General features: G+C 38.5%; 1 protein-coding gene and 1 non-coding gene across 2 annotated transcripts in view; one reads left to right on the top strand and one right to left on the bottom strand.

Moving 5' to 3' along the window:
- MYO3B (myosin IIIB) overlaps positions 1-23,301 on the bottom strand; it is a 510,258-nt gene that overhangs the window by 12,275 nt on the left and 474,682 nt on the right. The window lies entirely within an intron of this gene.
- LOC143678446 (U6 spliceosomal RNA) lies at positions 13,463-13,569 on the top strand. The gene has a single exon (XR_013173256.1). It is a non-coding gene; the product is annotated as a U6 spliceosomal RNA (small nuclear RNA).

Raw genomic sequence — 23,301 nt, 5'->3', positions numbered from 1 at the left:
CTTCTTGGAGTCACTCTTCTCCCAGTGTGTGAATACCTGTGTACTGTGAGAGGTGTGCCTGATGGGGGTTTGTTCCCTGAAGTGTGCGTGAAGGCTAGGAAAAGATGAGAATCATTAGCTTAGGGGCTCTTAAAGGTCCCTCTTTATTTTAATATTCTATAACTGCAGAATAACAGTCACTTAGCCTCTTAGGATCTCATCTGAGAATCGGACATAAAAGCTTTTGATTCTGTGAGGTTGTTGGCATTTAGGGAAGACCAATCAAAATGCATTCTGTACACCAGAAATTTGTTTCTAACACTATTAATTATAAAGGGTAATGGTGGGTGGACTCATCTGACCGCCTTCCCACTGATTTGGTTCCTGGTGGACTAAAAGTCCTCATTATAACCACACCTAGTCAGCTTCTCCCAGCAATGGGCAAAAATTACAATGTAGAAGTTAATGTTACACAACTGCACAAATAGCAACTCAAGTCTACAAACTCTAAAATATTTTTACAGGTAGAAGGCAGTCATTAAAATGAATGAATGGTTTTGTTGGGGCGTATTGCACAGATGACTAGAGGTGTGTGTGTGTAGGGTGAGTAATCAGTCAGAAAAAGAAAAGAATGTGGAACATACACTAAAATGGAATCAAAGGTATGATTTTTTGTTTTACATTAAATGAAGGAGATGCAAAAGTGAAATCAATGCAGTATTAGAAATGAAAAATCAGATCACTGTGGTTCTTTCAGTCTTAATTGCCAAGAAGTCAACGAATAAGGAACTATCTAGGAGAAAACAAGGTTAAATAGGGAATAATTATAGTGTTATTTTCCTATGTTGTGCTCCATTTTGAACAGACTTCCTTTGTACACTGCAAAATTAAATTTGGTCCAATTGTCCATATATTTAAAGATTTATAAAACAGTAGGGTATAAAGCCTTCATTTATCTGTTAGACCAAGTTTAGACTTCAGTTCTTCAGGATTACACAGAACTACTAAATTTCATTGCCATGTGTTCTTACAATCTGAAATGAGAAAATCTGTTACGGAACCAATGCACAAAATGAGGAACTTTCACGCTCTCCTTTCCCCTTTATTCTCAGAGGAGGTTATTCTGTCCTGAGGAGGTTATAAGAGACCTGAGTCTGTCCATTGGACTCAAGATTTCTCAGCAAATTAGTGTCATCATTTTTTTCTCTCTTTTTAAATCCCTCTTCTCTGAGCTACCTGATTGTAATAGCTATAAGCACATTCCAGCATGTCACACACACAAAAAACAAGACAAGGGTAACCAAAGTAAATACAGTTGTTCATAAATACATCTGAAGATGGGTATCTCCTATGTTATACAACTGATTGTGGCCTTGACAAGGAAGTTATTACCTTCCCTCGGGCTCTTTGGCGGTGACATTGTACACTGGCACACACAATGGCTTCTACCACTAAATTTGACCAGACTAAGGACGAGGTTCCAGTGCAATTTAATCTTAAGGTTTCAAACTAACATATTTTGGGGGGTTCATGTGAACGGTCCGCAACACTTGGCCCTAAAGAAAACATTCTTTCAGGAAAAAAAAAAAAAAAAAAAAACGGGAACAATCAGAGACCTGGTGATAAATGTCAGACATTTATCTGACAACATAGAGAAAATCATGGTAAGATGAGTTCTCCACTGGAGCAATCTTGGACATCATGACGGCATTGGGAAATAGGCCACAAGCTCTGGAAGAGTGGGACGCCCTGTCTGGCTTGGCACCATCCCACTTCCAGCTCTCATTGCCTCTCACTCTGTGTGAGATGGGGACCAGCAGAGAGGGGTTAAATGGGTTGGGCAGCCAGTCCAGTCGGGGGTCATTAGCAATCAAGGACCAGCATTAAAAGGCAGCAGGAGACTAAGGATCTCTGACAGGTTTGGCTCTGTGCACCATCTGGAAGGAAAAGGCTGTTGAAGCTGGATTAAAAAGAACAAGCTTCATGGAGACCCCTTCTTGGAGATACAAACATGAACAGTTCTGTTAGTTTCAAAGCAGGAGGACATTTTTTCCTTTGAGAGCAGGACCAGGCAGCCACCTTTCCAGGTCAATCCCTGGAATGGTCCACATTGGTCCCTAGGTCCGGACTACCCTAGGTCTAAGTGTATGCTCAGGACACTGTTCAATGCTTCAATAGTGCCTAGTCATTTCATATGTGCTATTAAATGATGTCACTGGCATGTGAGAGGCCTGAAGTGTGGGGTAGGGTTCAGACCACACAGCATACTTCACTGTATGCCACCCACTACCGTGAGATCTGTGACCAAAAAAAAGTGTTACTTTTTTTAGGTTGCTACTTAGGCTGTGTCCAAGTGGATCACTTAAATTGTAATTTTTGACACAGCGAAAAATTTAAAACAAGTCTGGGGCTGACTTTCTAAGATAATTCTAAGGCAACTGGTGCAAAGAAGTAACAATCATAGGAGTCACATACTGCATAGACCTGGCCACTGACTTGGCTTCTGTGGTTGATTAGATTGTTTCACTCTCTTTTATTTGATTTTAGACTTTTTGGTCCTCTCTCCCCATCTAAAAATATGTAAGAAAAAATGTTTAAAACAAAGGATTTTATGTCTTTTTGTCATAGATTATTAGATTTACAGAATATGGCTTTATAAAATGTGATCTTTGAGATACATTTCAATGCTAATTTAGAATGAGTTTTGAATCTCATTGCTGCAATTATTAATATTATAGTAGAATTCATAAGAGGTAGCTTCATTTCAGTTTGTTACCATGTGGTTTTAACATTAATCTTCAGTATATCTTTAGCTTTAATTTCAAGTGACTAGTGCAAGGAAATGGACTCAGGGCTGTATTTGTTTTTAGATGGCGAATGTACTTTTCTTATATTGTTAAGAATTAGTAGTCACTAAAATTATCTCCATGGAGTTTCTGGCAAGTTTCTAAATGCCTGGGAAGAGGAAAAAGAACAGTGTAGATCTAGGATATTGTAGCCTCAGATATAGTGAACCAGATTGGGTGAGCCTATGATGTTGGTGCTGGTCCAGTCAGTGGGTGCTGTTTGGAGGGGATATCAACTTTGAAAAAATAAACATCTGTTATTGGCCAGCCTGTCAGAGATAGTGAATGGAAGATCCAGCCACAGAACAGAGTCTGTTTAAAGAGAGACATGCAAGTGCTCAGCAATAGAGCCCTGTGGAGTGAGTAGGGGTGTGAATGGGAAATGAAAAGATGGCAAAAGGGTAAGTAACTTCGGAGGATCTTATTTGTAAGAGCAGTCTTGGTGAAGGGCTGGTGAGAGGGAACTTTATATAGATCTAAGATTTGAGTCTGTGTATTCTCTGAGGGTCAGGACTGAGGGAGAGAGAATAATGATAGAGTTCTAGTCTTGAGGTAGCAGGAGAGGATGATATAGAACCTTGTACTTAAATTGTGGTCTATGAACCAGCAGCATTGGCATCACCTGGGAACTTGTTAGAAATACAGAAGCTCAGCTTATCCCAGACCTACTAAATCAGAATCCGCATATTAACTAGATTATTAGGTGATTTGTATGAACATTCACTCAATTTTGAGAAACTCAGATATACAGCACAGAGAGAAGAATAACCTCTGGTAAATGGAAGGAGACAACTAGTCTGTGGAAACAGGAGGGGGAGGCTCACGATAGGTGTAGATGGATATAACATTTGGAAGTCCCCGCAGGAAGTAAAGGGAATTCTCCATACTCTCTACTCCAAGAGAATCAAGGAATCCAGATTGTCTGCTCATGGTGATGAACATAACCATCTTAATAGCTACTGCTTAGAGTGACCTACTGTGTGTTAGGCATTGGACTAAGGGCCTCATATGAATTTTCCATTTAATCCTTTCAACAACCCACCAAGGTGAGTGTTATTATTCCCACTTTGCAGAATAGAAAACTAAGACTTGGAGAGGATAAGTAACTTACCCAGTTTAACTTAACCTAGGAGCAGAAAATAGAACTTAAGATTCATTTTGCACCAAGGCCCATGCTCTTTCTGCCATGTACTGTTGTTCCACATACACTATACTGATGAGAGAGGTGAAAGAGTGAGGCAATTGAAGAGAGTGGTGAATGATTAAAATAGATGCAGAATGGGATATAAATGGGCCTTGACCAGGAACTGGTATTTGGAAGTATTATAGGCCCAGCCAGGTTTGGAGATGATTATTTCATGAGTGGCATCCATTTGAATAGTGTGCTTTTCTGTAGGTGCTATGATGTACAAGCAGTAGAAGGAAGGATTATCTGGAGCAGGATTTTCTGAGTAGAAGGTGGAAAGATCAAGGAATTTGTCAGAATGATTGAATTCTGGTCTGGGCTGAAGTTAGAGTGAAAGAAAGCCAGTAGAGCTTGGAAGACCAAGGAAGAACAGCTGTAGTGGGGGTGAGAGCTGGAAGGTGGTTGTGGTCTCATCAGGAGAATTATGTTGTGGCTTAGCCCTGGATATAGATACCTGGGGTGGAAAGTAGATGAAGGTCATTGATGGGAAGGAGTAGGGAATCATAAAGTTTATGGTTGAGTAGAATAGGTGGCTGTGGAAATCACTCCAGTTGATGTTGACATTTGGGAATGGAAAAGATGACTGTTAAAAAAAACCCTCAAAATTCATTGAATTAGAGGAAACGACCAGGAGGAGGTCAGTGGATGGCAGGAATGGAGGTCAGTAGATGCTCAATGGGGGCATAGCTGGACAGCATGGGCAATGATGGGAAGTTAGCAGGATGTTAATTCCACCCCACTTCCATCCTCGGGTCCTCCTGGCTGAGGCTCCATTCAAGAAGACTTCAGCAGAAATGGTGGCTTGTAGAAGGTATGCATTTCAGAGGAGAGGAAGCTCAGAAAACAGTGGGGTAAGCAAGGAGACCATGGGGTGGCTAGAGTGACCTGTTTGGGGAGTGACCAGTGTAGACCTGCATAAAAGGTAGGCTAAAGGAAGTTGGCCTAAGGTATTAATGTGGCAGCCTCTGGGGGGAAGTTACTTCAAGGCCAGTGTGAACTAGATCCCTGGCAGGAGTGGAAGTTCAATGCTAGCAGGCTGGAATGTGTTTAGTGCTCCAGCCCAAAAGTCGATTAGGGATTGTTTTTATGCTTCTGAAAAGTATTGAGTATAGCAGTCAGATCAATAGAGATACTATGATGATACAGAATGGTTTGTGAGGCTTGATAAAACTAGGCATGAGAGTAGTTGGGAGGCTGTTGAAGAAGTCCAGGTGAATGAAGAGGGAAGCTGGACTGTGGTCCTTTCTTACTTCAGTCCTTTCTTCCCTATTACCAGATTAATCAACTCTGGCTGGTCTGGTACACCAAGATGAGTTGTTGCCCATGGTTCCAATTTACCAAGGACAAATTCCTTTTGAAGTACCCATGCTGTAGGTGTTTTCAGTCTTTAAAAGGTTCTGACAGTGTTTGAGTCTTTTGCAAGTAGGAAGGAAGTTGTCTTCCTTGTGTTGTGCTCTCCTAAGAAAGTCTTACAATAGGATTGTTAATGAAGAGTTTAACAAAACCTTTCACTCATTTCACAAGCCTTGTCTCTTCCTTTCCACTTCACATACCTGGTCTCTTTCTATTCACATACCTGCCACAGGGTAGGCTGAGCTCAAATATCAGTTGTCACTCTATACCCAGAGTTTTACTTCTTTCTAAACTCTGGCCATGGGTCAGCATGACAGACTCCTTTTCTCTCTGATGGTGAAATCCATCCCTTTCATTCCATTTTTATCAGTATCAAATCTATGCCAGGTATTGTTCTAGGTGCTGGGTACATGGCCATGAACAAAGATCTGTCAAATAGTGAGGCAGGCACAATGGTTAGCTGGCCTGCTGTCTCCAAGGTCCTGAGCATGGGCACTGTTGGACTTTCTTTCCCAGGGCTTCATGACTCCCCATGCAAACCTCTTCAAGCAAATATACACCAGGTGTGGTCCTTGCTTCATCAGCTGTGGCTAGGCTGGTCATACCCTCTTCCCTGCAAAATTTTTGTTTCATGGGAGGCTGAATCAGAGGGTGACCAGGTGACAGAAGAGATGATGCATTAGTATCTATGCTAATTGGTGGAACCCTAGCCTTGTAGGGAGGGCAGCTTAATCCAGGCTCTCTTACCCATCCAAGGGAAGGTGTCAAATAGCAGCCCACTGCTGTTATAAGGGGAAGGGGGCTGAGGGATAGCGTCAGTGTCTGTCAGAGCCCAGGCTGGAGGCCTACTAGGATGCTAAAGAAACATATTCTTCTAGTCTTCAAGAAGGATTCTTGGGCCAAGGAGGAAACAGAATTCAAAAGCTCATCATGAAATTTGAAATTTGTACATTTGGATGGAAGAACGCACAGTCAGTAGCTTCTCTTTGGCAAAGCAAAATAAATCCGTAAGCCCTTCGTTGAAGCTATAAGAGAAGGAATCTGAAAATTTTCCTATGAACAAGGGTTGGTTTATGGAAATTAATTGTACTATAACCATGGATATATATAAAATGTTATTGATAGTCTCTCTCGTTTGTTGTGTCTGTTTTATTTTATTGAACGCAAAAACAGTATTAGGAGGCTTCTGGAATACTCCTAACTAGTCCTCTCTCATCTACAGGAGTGTAGTCCTTATGAGGATATACTCAACTACTCCTTATTCTATTTCTAATCTTGTAGAATTCCCATAGGTCCTACTGTCCTCAAGCCCCTACCTGTGCAAATCGTGAAGTTTCGCTGCTGGAACTCTTATTCTAGGGACTGATTATTGGGGATTCCATTTTGCTAAATGACTCTGGCCCTTGTTCTTTAAAAAATAAACGAAGAACCCCAAATCACTTAGGATAGAATCTTTATTTAAACAAGTTACAACTATCATGGGTTAAATATTCTGCTTGTTATGATAGTAATTTTGAGGCACAGTGTTTTAATCAGCTAAATCTCTGCTTCTTCAGGTTCTAGGTGGTGCCCGTCCGATTGTCAAGGGGGTTGATTAGCTGTCTATACCAGAACATTGTTTGCTTGGAGTCCTGATGGATTTGCCATGTTTTTAGCTGGAGTTAATCTACAGATCCTACACGGTTAGTAAAGCCCAAGCTATGCTTATCCTGATCTAATCTCCAAAAAGGCAAAATGACTCAATGACTCCTTCTGGGCACGCAGATCTGTAACTACTTGGCTCAGAGGGCCTATTTTCTGTGATAACAGAGCTGTGGACGATATAGTCCCATCACTGTCTTCATGTATAGAGAAATGATTTAAACTAGCATCACAAAATATAAATTGGTCAATAATTAGAACAGGTATCCCACATCAAAAAATTCAATTCTAATTTTTCTAATATCCAAATACAAAATCCTCATGAGTGCTGAGTTATCAGATTATTCAAACATGGAAATCAGCATCCTAAGAGTTCTCAACTGATAAAAAATACTGTAGTCTGTTTCCTTTTCCTTGGTATACTTTAAACATAATAAGTAAGAGGATATTTAGTACAAATACATTCCATGAAGTGGAATAATAATTAAACATGTAGAGGGAAATAGGAAGAAAGTTATTTTAATTTAGATGGGGCTACCAGAGCTGGAAAAAGGAATGTATGTACGTGTCTTACTTCTGTTTAAAACCCACAGGGAGTTTGTTTAGTATTTCATAGAAAATTCCTGACTACCTGATAGGGTGTAATCAGTTTTGTTAACAGAGCTCAGACTTGTTGTATAATCACAGGGATCCCTGTCGTGACCTCCCCTTTTGTAAATCAGCTGTATTCTGTAATTGGGCATGAAGATTGTGCTAGAAATAAAATTTTTGAGGTTGACGTTTCTGGCTTTGGCCTATCCATGATCTCTACTCCTTTCCTTTGGTAAAAGAGACTCCTCCTTGTTGTGGAGGACATATCCAGGAGATTTTATGTGGTTGAGCTCCACCCCCCAACCCTGACACACACATACACACTGGGTTGAAAAAAGTGGCCCAAGTACCCCTTTCTTCTGCCTGCAGTGATTGGTTCAGGAATGGGCACACAGTCTGGCAAGGCCACTGTTCTTCTGGCAGATTTGAGATGTGGGCACTGGAAGGGAGTGAGCCCTCATTCTTTGGGCTTTTGAGTTCTACTTGGGGCTGGCAGTGGCCATTTTACCAGCATTGGAAATGACTGCCAGAGATGGAGAGATAGTGGCTTAAGGACCCCGTTTAAACCTCCATAAATTGCATTTCAGCACATTTGTTTGTGATACCTGGTCCTCATAAATGAGTGACTTACACAGTTCCTGCCCTTTCTGCAAATCATCAGCACTGATGCTCCATACTTGCACACAGAGCTAACCCGCTGTGTCTGTCGTCAGCAATGCCTAGGTCTTGGATGGTCTAGTCTCCTAGGTGTTAGGCTGTTGGATCTTTTTGAGCCGCTGAATACTGTATGGAGATCCTGCAGGAATGAGTACTTGGCTTATATGGTGTGTGTGTGTGTGTGTGTGTGCGCGCGTGTGTGTCCATGGCATTTCATTATTTTAATATTAGCTACAGCTGAAACAATCTAAGTTTCCCAGTGTAATGTGTGAGCCATCCATTTCTTATTAATGAAGTAAACAGAGGCATTTGTAAGGAAGCATGAGCAAGGAATTCAGCAAGCATGTGGTGATTTCCCACCTATGTTAGATGAAACATGAAAGAGCAACTCTTAATTACAACCAAATATTAGTTCTGGCTCCTGGGAACTCATCATCCCATCTCAAGGTCTATATTTATGAAAATTTAAGCAACATCTTAAAGCATGTTAATTTGTTCTTTGTTTATTCCTTTCCCTGACAGATTAATTTATTCCAAGGGACTTTGGTTCTCAGGCGCTAATGTATCGACCAGACCCACATACGACATAGCTAATAGCCTGGGGAGGAAATTTGTGTGGAAAACCAAAGTCTTTCTTGTAGTTTTCCTTAGATAATTACCTTTTTATTTGTGGGCCCTGGGATGCTTCTAGTTTTCTCTTGATTTGCATCTTTGACTTTAATTTCACTTGAGAGTGGTTAGGAACACTGAAAACATTACACTTGGGACTTGGGTGAGTCAGTCAGAGCACACTGGGGTCATGGGAAGACTCATGTGGTGGTGGTGTTTTACTGGGTAATGTCTTTGCAAGAGTTTCTACAAAAAAGACATTTAGACTGCAGTACCGGCTCTGGAGAAGCAATGGTAAAGATGTGAGAAATGCTGCCTATCATTTATGGAAACTGGGTGGGCTTTGGGATCTCCATTCTTGTATAATACAACTGAGAAGTCAAATTAATGCTTACTAAGTACCATACGTTTAATATCTATTAATTTATTATCAGTTCTTTCATAGTCAATGAACTGTACTGAGAAGTATATGACACTTACTCTAAGCATCTATACCTGGTAGAAAAAGAAGGTACATAGCAAGTAAATAATGAAATTAGCAGCAGAATCCAGATGTTCCCAAGCCAGTCTAATGCCTCAAACTGTTCTTCGCTCACATGACTAACTTAGCAGAATAGAAAGCTTCCAGAAAAGTACCTGATTTCAAATTTCAGGCAATTTCTTAAACATCCCTGGATTTTGCCTACAAGTGGCTTTAAACATGTCCATGTTTAAAACAGTACATCAAAGTCCAGTGACCCCCAAATGATATTATTCCTCTCCATCAAATAAATCTATCACATAAATCAACAAGCAAAAAGTCAAAGTAGAGAGATTTCTGTCACTCTTTAGAATTCCTGATTTCTACAGTCAAGCTTTTGCCTTCACCTCGAGTTTCCATGGAATAAAAGAAACCTACACCATTACTTATAAAATGCTAAACAGGTCATAATACTAATATAGGTATTTTAGTATATAATAATTGATTTTAAAAATAGGCTAAATGGCATAAGTGTAGTCCTATTTACTGCTAGGACACATACCTGAAATTTAGATTTAGCTACTGTTAGGGATTGAATCAAGTACCCCACAAAAGACAAGTTCAAATCTTAATCCATGTTTCTGTGAGTATGAACCCATTTGTAAATAGGACCTTTTGAAGATATTATTATTAGTTAAGGTGTGGCTAAAGTGAATTATGATCTGTATAACTGAAGGCCTTATAGAAGGAGGAAATTTGGATGCAGTCAGTCAGGAGAAGCCAGAACAAGAAAATATAGAGAAAAAGCAGAGATTGTCATGTGAGTGATGTGATAGATCTCTGGTGAGCTATGTACTCGGAACCAGCCATGTGCCTGGAATCAGATACCTTTCTGGAGGCTTTCTCGCCTACTAAATCAGTCTCGTGATGCAAAGAATAATTAAAGTCATTGGATTGGCTCACCCGAATACTACCAACTCCCGGAGAAACTATGGCCTTGCTGACATCTTGATTTTGGACTTCTAGCCTCCAAATTGTAAGCCAATAAATTCTTGTTGTTTAAGTCAACCCACTGTGTAATATTTGTCATAGAAACTCTGGCAACCTAAGACAGCTACTATCAGGTGAAAGTGGTCACTGCTCAGGATGGCTATGTTAGATTGTATTATTTTTATACTAAATATCAATGCTTCTATTTCCAAAGTGCCTCTCCTAGTGAAAAGATTCTCATCCCTGCTCCAATGAACTCAGGAGTGGTCACACAACTTCCTCTGGCCAGTGAAAAGTGGAGCTGAAGTAATATGATTCTCAGTAGAAGCTAGAATGTGGTTTGCCAATTCTCTGCCACCACTACCAGCAATGATCTAGATGGAAATTGCTACATTATCCTGGATCCTGGAGTGATGATGACTTACAGTAGAGCCACAGTGGACCCGTACTGGTGTACAATGAGGGAGGACAGAGCCTTTGTGATCGTAAACCCCTAAAATGTGGGATTGGCTTGTTTCTGCAGCATAATCTAATCTATCTTGACTGATACAATAGTTAAACTAAACATACTTTCTTTGCTTACTATTTTACACATTATGCAATTACTATTTCTGTGGGTCAAAATGGTTGAATATCAGCAATCTCATATGATTCAATTTAATATAATTGAGAAGAATAAGAATATAATTTCTCTTCATGAACATTTTTCTTTCTACACTATATTTATTAAGAGAAGAGCATATTTATTATTTTTTCTTTCTTTTAAGGAACACTGTAGTAAGATAAGATTAAAATAATGTTTGAAAAATACCACATTCCTAAATCCATAGCAATTCCCATTATCAATGGAATGTTTTCCATGTATCAGTTTCCACATGGATTGGTAAATAAAACAGACACCACTCCTGCCTTCATGGAGTTTTCACTCATTCTAGTGATAATGTTAAACTAACAATAGATAAATTATTACAAATTATGCTAAGTACAAATAAGGGAACAAATAGGTTGTTTTGAATCAGAATTATAGAGGATAGGGTGTTTGGCGAAGGCCTCTCTGAGAGAAGGTGACAGTTAGGCTGAGGCCTGAGGGTGACAAGAGCCAACCAAGAGAGTAAAGGGAATATTCCAGGCTGAGAGAACAGCAGAAGCAAATATCCTATCCATGTTCTTGAAGCAGACAAGATCTGGTCAATGTGGTTGAACTGTTGTGAGAAAGGGGACAATTGACATAAGATAAAATTGGGGAAACAGGTTGTGGACAGGTCATGCAAGGCTTTAATGACCACAGGAGGGGGTTTGAATTTTATTTTAAGTACAGTGTGAAGCTACTGAAGGAGGACGAGAAAGGACAAGACAAGAGGCAGGTTATTTCTCTAAGATGATCGTTCTGATGTGAGCACATACAAGTAGTGACAGAGTGAAATCAAGTAGACTAGCGAGGAGGGGACTGTAGAGCAGAAGTGATGGTTGTTTGGACCAGGGTTGTAGCATGAAGAGGAAGAGAAATGGACAAAATTAAGATATGTTTATAAGATCAAACCAGTAGAACTGGCTGATATACTACAGGTGAGGGTGAAGGAAAGGGAGTGATAAAGAATGACTTCCAGACTTCTGGCTAGGGTCCTTGGGTGGATGGTAATGTCATTTATTGTAATAGGGAACACCAAGGGAGAATTCAAGTTTCTGAGGCAGGGAGAAAATCAAGAATTCAGTTTTGGATATGTTATGTATGGGATGCCTATGAAACATGTGAGTGAAAATGTCAAGAGAGAAGCTAGAGATCGTCTAGAATCCAGTGAAACAGTCTGGGCTGGAGATCTGAACTGTGGAGTCATCAATGTATCACTGGAATGTTAGGCTTGGGAAATTAATGTAGAAGGAATATAAAGAAAGGTTCTTCTCTGATGCCTGAGGAACTTTAACATTTGGAGGTTTGGTGGGGAACAAAGAGTAGCCACAATGATGTGAGAAAGCCAAGATAGCAAGTTTGCATAGGAGTGGAAAAAGTGAGTTTTAAGAAGGCCATGGTGGTCAGCCCTGCCAAAGTTGCTGAGGAGAATAAGAAAAGGACAGAGAAAGTCCTCTGGATCTAGTAATGTGGAGGTCTTTGGAGACGCTGACAAGTGTGTTTCAGGGGAGTGGTGGGACCAAAGTGGGTTCTGTAAGGGAGGACATATAGGCAACGTATACAGTAAAAAATTTTCAAAAGTTTTGGCTAAGAAGGGGATATGAAAAGAAGGATAAGGGAGGATAATCGTAAGTTAACTATTAAAGAGTGACTCTGAATCCTAGAAATGATTGAGCTTACCTGGAAGTTATTAGAGTGTTTTCTATCTTCAAAAGAAATAGAGGCTTGAAAACTAGTTAACAAGCTGTAATTTTTCACCCTTGCCTTATGTAGTCTCTTTATGAAATACCACTTTCTCTAGGCATCATCTTCTCCACTTTTCCCCCCTATATTTCTGGAGGGAGTCTGTTTGGACTGCTTTAATTAATATAGCTTTTTTAATCCTTATTTTATCTTCTTTGTCCCTTAAGTTCTGAAAGACATGCAGTCATTGAAGAATGTTCCTCTGTTTAAGAAGTTTTATTTTTTTATAATTCCAAAATTCTGACCTAGTTGGTTTCTATATCTCTTGGTGCAGTTTGCTTCCCTCTTATCTTAAGGGTTATTAAATGAGAGTGAAATTTCATTACAAATTTTAATTAAAAACCTTTTAATTAATATTTTAATTGAAAAATTCCTGCACATTAGGTTTTTTAAAAAAATGTCAGGCAGCAAAAAAAGAGTAAAGAATGGAAAGTAAATCCTCCCCAGAACCCTCATCCCTGCTCTAGAGGAATCCACTGCCGTTAACATCATGCGTGAAAATATATATGTGTATCCAATTGTAAAACTACATTTCCTGCCTGTTAAAAAGAAAAACTGCTCAAATACCAGCATATATATATACTCTGCACCTTGCTTTTTTTTCACATTCCATATAACATAGAGGTTGTTCTACAGGAATAAACATAGATAGAGCTCTTCCTTTTTCATGGCTTCATAGTATTCCATTATATTGATGTCCTATTACTTACCAAGTCCTCCACTGAAGAACATTTACATTTTTCTGAGTATTTTAAAATCATGAAATAAAAAATGTTCTTGTGCTTGTTTTGACAGCACCTATGCTAAAATTAGAACAATTCAGAGAAGATTAGCATGGCCCCTGTGTAAGGATGACATGCAAATTTGTGAAGCATTCCATATTAAAAAAAAAAGTTCTTAACTGGCTATACAAAACCCTTACCTGCAAATATACAAACACTTTACACAGCATTAAATAATCATCTCTCCAATTCTCAAAGACAGTTGGATTGGGAATTGCTACTATTTCCAACTCATAATACATGTTTTTGTGATGAGGGAAGATGGCCAACATTTTTGTGACTCTTCCATGTGTGAAATCTGAGGGTTTCACCAAGCCTAGCCTTTATGCCATGGATATAATAAGGAAAAATATTAAGTGTTAAGATATTTAGAAAAAAACCCCATAGAATAAAGAGGATATTATTTAGACCATCAAATGGCTTATATAGCAAATGCTTGGGATTTTTTTTCTTGGATTATATGCTACTAGATTTTTTTTAAAAAGCAAAAGTTTCTAAAGATGCTTTCTTTCACTTTATGTTACATGGACAATTAACATTTTCAAATTCAAATAATAATACTACTTTTATTTAGGAGACATTTTTTAATGGGCCTAATTAATGTATTTTTGGAACAGTAATGTATTAGTGGTATCACCGCTAATTAGGCAACGGTGTTTCAGGGAGAGAAAGGTGGAGCTTTGAGGTTGGAAACATAAAAAATACAGTTTGATTTTTAAACCATTCTTAAAGATTTTTTCTTTGATCCTATGGACTCTGGAGAGCCACTGAAGATTTAATCATGAGAATGACATATAATAATTGATCTGGCAATGGCATGTAGAAAGAATCAGAGGTGAGAAAGGAGGGAAAGAAGCAAAAAGGACACTGCAATAATTCAGACTGTGGTGATGAAAGCTAGAATGAGAACATGAGAAACAAAAAAGCACGACCTAAGAATGAGGCACCTTTTTTTTTTTCTGCTTTAGCACCTTTGTGAATTAAGACACAATTCCATTAATTAACAGTGACTTAATCTGTATTCAAAAATTTTTTACAAGGGCAGCAGGAAACCAAAAAGAAAGGTTAAACCACAAAGGTATCACAATAAATAGTTAAACCATATAAACAAGGAAGTAACTGTCCTCAGAGTTCTCTGTTGCTTATATAGAATGGATTGCTTTTCTGTTCTTTCACTGATGGCTTCCATGAGCCATCACTGTTATAAGTAGCAAGGAAAGACCTCCAAGAAGGGAAAATAATCAACAATGATTGTTGACTTATGAAGTTAATAAATTGTGTGAGATGAATTCTAGATAGTTTAAAGATAGTTGAAGAATAATTATATTGAATCTAAATACTAAAAATACTTTTAAATGATAAAAGAAGATGTGGGTGAATATATAATCACGGAGTAGGAAAAATCTCTTTAAGCATGAGTTAAAAGGCAGACATTCTAAAAAAGAAGATTAAATGGTTTCTATTAAAATGAAAAAAAATTCACAATTAAAAAACAAAACAAAAAACCCTACGACACCATGGACAAAACAACCCAAAACAAAATTAAAAGAAAAATAAAGTGGGAGTTCTGGGAAGATGGCTGAATAAGGTAGATCAAGTTTAGCCTTGCTCCAAGGAAAAGTTAGAGAAGGGACGGGAGGGTGACTGTGATGGCGATTCAAGAGTGCAACTGACCTAGGAGAGTCTTCTGCACCACATAGGGTGGTCTTAGTTGCAAAAGCTGAGCAACTGAGAAGCAGAAAACTGGAGCCTAACGTGGAAGCATGGAACCCACAGGAATGCACAGATGGGGAGACAGGGACAAGGAAGTAAGCCAATCCATGTTCCATGAATGCGCCACCCTCATCAGTGCAGCCCTGTGACCCCCAACTCACCACATACTCCACACACCTGAACCCTGCCACCCACCCCCACTCCCCGTGCTCCAAGCGCTCTCACCCCACCAACAGTCAGTGTGCGTATCTGCTCCCCACCCCCACCCCAAGTGAAGCCCAACCCACCTTTCCTGCACCCTTCCCAGGCACTACCTCCCCCTCCCTACTCCCTGCAGGGTGTTGCCAGTGCATAAAGGCTGCAAGCACTAACCTCCATACCCAGGCTACACCTGTGCCCCATACATAGTGTCGCACAGGCTCACCCCCACCCCCCACCCCTGTAAAGCTCTGCACATTAGTTTATGGCACTCCTAGACTTGTGCATGTGCTTGGCCCCCAGTCACACCCGTCAGCTCTGGGAACATCAGTTTATGGCAGTCCTAGACCCGTGCATGCACAAGGCCTTCAGTCACGCTTCCCAGCTCTGAGAAAGCGTTTACCTGGCAACAGGTCCCATCCACCCCCACCCCATTAAGGCACAACACTGACCCATTGCCATAGCTCTGTGCACACCAGGGCTACTCCCCCCAGACCTGTCCACCCATACAACTACATCCTCCCTGGCCACTGGGTAATGACATTCACAAGCACCAGCATAACATCCCCAACCTGAGCCTACACCTGTGTTGCCATGCATCACCACACTGTCATGCACTCCCGTACCCTACATCCTGATACACATCCACCCCACAAACACAAGGCCTTAGACTACTGAAGGAAATCAACTCCCAAAGTAAATCAATCAAGATATTTACATGCGATGAAAGCAATAGACGATCACTAAGCATACCACAATGTAGACAGATATAGCCCTGCCTAATGACCAAATTAAAACACTAGAGGAGACAAAGATATTGGGACAACTAATCAAAGATGTTCATATAACTTGACTTAACAAAATAAGTGGGATGGCTAATGAAAAAAGGAGATTAAGAAGAGAGTAGAAGAGCATAAAGAGTAATTTGAAAGAATGAATAGAAAAATAGTAGATGTCACACAGATGAAAGATTCTGTTGGCCAAATAGAAAATACACCAGAGGCACACAACAGCAGATTTGAAGAGAAGGAAGAAAGAATAAGTGATATAGAAGACAGGATGATAGGTTTTGAACACTCAAGACAGCAAATAGCAAAACAGATGGAAAAATTTGAACTGGATCTCAGGGAAATGATAGACAAAACAAAGCTCACAAATATAAGAATCACTGGTGTCCCAGAAGAAGAAGAGAGGAGTAAAGGGATAGGAAGAGTAGTTGAAGATACAATGGGGGAAAATTTCCCAACCCTTATAAAGGACATACATATACAAGTCAAAGAAGCCTGATGAACTCCACACAGAATAAATCCAAATAGCCTTCCCCAAGACACATACTAATCAGTTTGTCAAATGTTGAAAAAAAGCAGAACATTCTGAAAGTGATAAGAAAGAAACAATTTACAACATACAAAGGAAACCACATAAGACAGTTCAGACTACTCAACTGGCACCATGGAGGTGAGAAGGCAGTGGTAGGATATATTTAAGATCCTGAAAGAGAAAGACTTCCAGCCAAGAATTCTGTACCCAGTCAAACTGTCCTTCAAAATTGAGGGAGAGATTAAAGTTTTCACAGATAAACAAGTCCTGAAAGAATCTGTCAACAAGAGACTGGCCCTACAAGAAATACTAAAGGGAGATCTGCCAGTTGAAAAAAGAAAAGACAGCAGAGGGAGGTCTGGAGGAGGGCATAAGCTGAAGAGTACCAGTAAGGGTAAATTAAAGGATAAAAAAAGAAAGAGGGAAAAGAATACATAGATCTGACAAATAAAATCCAAAAGATAAGACGGTGGATTCAAGAAATGCCTTTTCAGTAATAACTTTGAACTTAACGTTCAAACTAAACGTTCAAACTAACATTCAGACTAAATTTACCAATTAAAAGATACAGATTGGCAGAATGGATTAAGAAATATAATCCAGGGTGGGCCACGCTGGCTCAGCAGGCAAAAATGCTTGCCTGCCATGCCAGAGGACCCGGGTTTGATTCCTGGTGCCTGCCCATGTGAAAAATAAAAAATAAAATAAAAACATAAGAAATATAATCCAGCTATATGCTGCCTACAAGAGACTCATCTTAGACACAAGGATACAAATAGGCTGAAAGTGAAAGGATGGAAAAAGATTTTCCATGCAAGTTGTAACCAAAAGAAAGCAGGAGTAGCTTTATTAATATGAGACAAAATAGACTTTAAATGTAAAGATAGCATAAGAGACAAAGAAAGACACTATTTATTAATTAAAGGGACAATTCACCAAGAAGATATAACAATCATAAATGTATACACTCCCAATGTACATGAGACAGACATTGGCAAAACTTAAGAGAGTGATAGATGTTTTAACAATAACAGTAGAAGACTTCAATACACCACTCTCCTCTATAGATAGAACAAGCAGACAGAAGGTCAAGAAGGAAACAGAGCAGTTAAACAACTTGATAAATGAATTAGACCTAACAGACATATATAGGTCATTTCATCCCCAAACACCAGGATAGACAATCTTCTCTAGTGCTCATGGAACATTCTCCAGGATAGATCATACGCTGGGGCACAAAACAGGTCTTTATAAATTTAAAAATATTGAAATTTTCAAAGCACTTTCTCTGATCACAATGGAATGAAGATGGATTTCAATAACCACCAAAAAACAAAAACAAAAACAAAAAAATGAGAACATTCACAAATATATGGAGATTAAATAACATAATCTTAATCAATCAGTGGGTCAAAGGAGAAATTGCTAGAAAAATCAGTAGCTATCTGGAGACAATTGAAAATGAGAATACAACTTATCAGAATTTATGGGATGCAGCAAAGGCTGGGGTGAGAGGGGGAAAATTTACTGTCCTAAATGCCTATATTAAAAAACAAGAAAGAACAAAAATCTAGGACTTAAATGCTCAACTGGAGGAACTTGTGAAAGAATAGCAAACTAATCCCAAAGCAAATAGAGGAAGAAAAATAACAAAGATTAAAGCAGAGTTAAATGATGGGAGAACAAAGGACCAATAGAAAGAATCAATAAAACCAAAAGTTGGTTTTTTGAGAAAATCAATAAAATTGATGGGCCACTAGCAAGAATGACAAAGAAAAAAAGAGAGAGGAGGCAAATAAACAAAATCAGAAATGAGAAGGGATGTGTTACCACAGACCCTGAAGAAATAGAAGAAATCATAAGAGGATACTATGAACAACTACATGCCAACAAAGAGACAATTTAGACGAAATGGAAAATCCTTGGAAACATACAAACAAGCTACACTGACTCAGGAAGAAATAGAGGACCTCACCAAACCAAGTACAAGTGAAAAGATTCAATCAGTCATCAACAATCTTCCTACAAAGAAAGGCCCAGGGCCAGATGGCTTACAAGGGAATTTTGCCAAACATTCCAAAAAGAACTAACACCAATCATGCTCAAACTTTTCTGAAAAATTGAGGAGAAAGGAACTCTACTTAACTCATTTTATGAAGTTAATATCATTTTAATACCAAAACCAGGTAAAGATGCTATAAGAAGGAAAACTACAGGCCAATCTTCCTAATGAACACAGATGAAAAAAATTCTCAACAAAATACTAGCAAATTGAATCCAACAACACATTAAGAGAATTATACACCACAACCAAGTGGGATTTATACCAGGAATGCAAGGATGGTTCAACACAAGAAAATCAGTTAATGTAATACAGCACATTAACAAATGGAAAGGGAAAAAAATCACATGATCATCTTGACTGATGCTGAAAAAGCATTAGACAAAATTCAACATCCTTTTCTGATAAAAACACTCCAAAAGATAGGAATCAAAGGTAACTACCTCAATATGATAAAGGGAATATATGAAAAACTGATAGCCAACACTGTATTCAATGGAGAGAGACCGAAAGCATTCTTCCTAAGATCAGAAATGAGACAGGGATGCCCACTGTCACCACTATTATTCAACATTGTGCTAGAAGTTCTAGCCAGAGCAATCAGATAGGATAAAGAAATAAAAGGCATCCAAATTGGAAAGGAAGAAGTAAAACTTCCATAATTAGTAGATGACATGATACTATACTTGGAAAATCCTGAGAAATCTACAGCAAAGTTACTTGAGCTAATAAATTCAGCAAGGTGGTAGGATATAAAATTAATGTGCACAAATCAGTCACATTTCTATATACAAGCAATGACCTAACTGAGGAGTCAGTTAAGGCAAAAGTTTCATTTAAAATATTAAGTAAAAGAATCAAGTACTTAGGAATGAACTTAACTGGGGACATAAAGGACTTGTACACAGAAAACTACATAACATTGCTAACAGAAATCAAGGAAGATGTATATAGGTGGAAAGACATTCCCTGCTCATGGATAGGAAGGCTAAATATAGTTAAGATGTCAATTCTATGAGCTGGAACTCAGCATCAAGGGGCTGAGGGAGAAGAGAGAAATGAGACAAAATAAAGCGTCAGTGGCTGAGAGATTCCAAACAGAGTCGAGGGGTTATGCTGGAGGTTATTCTTACGCATTAAATAGATATCACCTTGTTAGTCAAGATGTAATGGAGAGGCAAGAGGGAACTGCCTGAAAATGCGGAGCTGTGCTCCAGTGGCCATGTTCCTTGAAGATAATTGTATGATGATATGGCTGTCGTAGTGTGACTGTGTGGTTGTGAGAGCCTTGTGTCTGATGCTCCTTTTGTCTACTTTATTGATGGAAAAGTAAAACATACAGATTAAAAATAAATAAATAATAGGGGGAACAAATGTTAAAATAAATTTAGTAGCTTGAAATGGTGATTGGTGAAGGGGAGGGGTAAGGGGTATAGCATGTATGAATTTTTTTCCATCTTCTTTTTATTGCTTTTTATGAATTGATGCAGATGTTCTAAGAAATGATCATGATGATGAATATACAACTATGTGATGAGAGTGTGAGTTATTGATTATATAACAAGAACGGAATGATCATATGATAAGAATGTGTTTGTATGTGGCTATGCATCATAAATAAAAAATAAATAAATTAAAAAAAGAAGGGAGGGGTAAGGGGTATGGTATGTATGATTTTTTTTCTGTTGTCTTTTTATTTCTTTTTCTGAATTGATGCAAATGTTCTAAGAAATGATCATGATGATGAATATGCAACTATGTGATGATATTGTGAATTACTAAGTATACATGTAGAACATATGTTAAGAATGTTTGTGTTTCTTTGTTGTCATATATTTAAAAAAAAATTTAAAACTTAATAAAAAAATTTTAAAAAGTAAGCCAGAAAAACAAAAACAAAAGAAACAAACAAAAATTCACAATCCTTTCAATAGTTCAAGGTTAGTTAGGAGTTTCAATTTGCAAAAGACACTGTGTGGTTGTGAAATTATCAAATTCAATCTTTTCAACTTTGTGGTTGTTGCTATTATGTATATTTTTTTATTTGTGTACAGTTGAGCCCCCCAAATGTCGAAAGGCAGGTACAAATTTCACTTGAATTTTCTGAACAGGCGACATATACTCAACAAGGAAAAAGTCCTTTCTCAGATCTTTGAGCATAATAGCCATTTGAGCAATATGTTCATTCAATATCATGAAGTAAATGGCAGAAAGTCTGATATAAACCAGCATATTAACAGCTAAGCATAAAAAAAGTGTGAGTTTCTTAACTAGCACCAAAGAAACTGATAAAATAATAACGTTTTGAAAGAGAAAGTCAGGTAGAGAAGATAAATTAATCACAAGAGAAGTTGTAATAGACTTCCAAACTGTATATCATCATTAGTCTTTTAGCCTCAATGGCTGTTTGAACATACTGCAAGCGATCTACTGCAATAATAAAAAAATGCAATAGCTCCACTTACTCTTACAGAGATTACCAAAGATCTAAAGTCTTCGTTTTTTTTTACAGCTTAGCATGGATGCAAATAATCACAATGCAGAAAAACAATTCTCTGTATGTAATATTTTCCTAGTCAAAAGGCTTGCTTATTAGGTTATTAATAGCTTATTAGGCTATTGCTAGTGAAATCCTTTGAGTTGAGACCTCAGAAACAGCATGAAATTTTTGCAGAGATTCTCTTGAATTGGGAGTTAATGAGAAAAAGTATACTGCTTTTCATGGAGATAATGTAACTACAAAATTTGGTGGATGTTTGAATAGAGGTGCACACAATGTTTATTAAATGCATGAATAATTCTATGAAACACGTGGACTGTACTGCCCATATTCTGCATGATGCTGTTCAGACAGCCTTTGATGTCCTTTCTATTGATACTGAAGTAATTGTCATGAAATTCTTCTCTTACACCAGCATTTGTACTCTTGGAACTGAGCAATACACGATTTTTGCTGGCAAAAAAACAAAAACAAAAACAAAAACAAAAAAACCCCCTAAAGATTGAATAGGATTTAGCCCTCAATGAATGTATACTCATGTAAAGAGACAGTTGTTAAATAATTTTATAAATAAATATAAATTAACTAATTGTTGTAAGTGTTATGAAGCATTTTAGGCAGAGAAAACAGCATGTGCAAAGTTCTAGGGTGAGAAAGAGTTAGAAATATTTGAGGAGCTGAAAGAATTCCACTATGGGAATCTGTTTTTTTAAGTAATAAAATCATCAGCACAGAAGGAGGCTATATGTGCAGGGATATCTATTGCAGCATTACTTGCAGAGCAAAAAACAAAAAACAAAACAGCAGGGACTGAAAGCAACCTCCATGCCATTTATTAGAGGAATCCAGGAGAATAAATGATCTTATGTGGAATATCTGTAGGTATCAAAACCGGGTTAGACACCATAGTACATGCCCTTGAGTAGGGCATGAGATTTTGTAGGTTTGCCCAGAGTGATGCCCCAATAAATACCAGAGCGATTTGAATAGTGAATAAAAAAGTATTTGCATAAGTCCCCTTGGGGGAATGGTGAGAAAGATGGAAAATTCAACTTCCCCAAGTGGAGAATTCTTGATATTCTCACAAGCAGTGGGGACAACCAAAGCAATAGGCTGAGCCCTCAGTGTTGGGGTTGGTTCATATAAAACTGAACGCTGCAAAGGATAGGCTAAGCCTACTTAAAATTAGGTCTAAGAGTCACTCCCAAGAGAATCTCTTCTATTGCTCAGATGTGGTCCCTCTCTCTCAGCCAACGCGACAAGCAAACTCACTGCCCTTCCCCTTTCTACATGGGACATGACCTTCCTGGCAACGTGGGACAGAAATCCTAGAATGAGCTGGGACTCAGCATCAAGGAATTGAGAAAACCTTCTCGACTAAAAGGGGGAAGAGCGAAATGAGACAAAATAAAGTGTCAATGGCTGAGAGGTTCCAAACAGAGTCGAGAAGTTATCCTGGAGGTTATTCTCATGCATTATATAGAAATCACCTTTTTAGCTGAGGTGTAATGGAGAGGCTGGAGGGAAGTGCATGAGAATGTAGAGCTGTGTTCCAGTAGCCATGTTTCTTGAAGATGATTGTATAATGATAGAGCTTTCACAATGTGACTGTGTGATTGTGAAAACCTTGTGTCTGATGGTCTTTTTATCTACCTTATCAACAGACGAATAAAACACATGGATTAAAAATATAAATAATAGGGGGGAAAGAAGATGTCAATTCTACCCAAATTGATCTACCCAAGTTTCAACACATTGCCAATCAAAATTCCAGCAACCTACTTTGAAGACTTGGAGAAGCTAGTTGCCAAATTCATCTGGAAGGGAAAGAGACCTCAAAAGCTAAAAGCCTCCCAGAAAACAAGAATGAAATGGGAGGATTAACACTCCTTGACTTTAAAACCTATTATAAAGCCACTGTAGTCAAAACAGCATGGTACTAGCACAAAGATAGAAGTACTGACCAATGGAATCAAACTGAGAGTACAGAAACAGACCACCAAATCTATGGTCAGCTGATTTTTGACAAGGCCCCCAAATCCT

This window comes from Tamandua tetradactyla, chromosome 3 (genome assembly GCF_023851605.1).
Source record: "Tamandua tetradactyla isolate mTamTet1 chromosome 3, mTamTet1.pri, whole genome shotgun sequence".
Lineage (NCBI taxonomy): Eukaryota > Metazoa > Chordata > Mammalia > Pilosa > Myrmecophagidae > Tamandua > Tamandua tetradactyla.
This window is presented reverse-complemented; position numbering and strand designations above follow the sequence as displayed.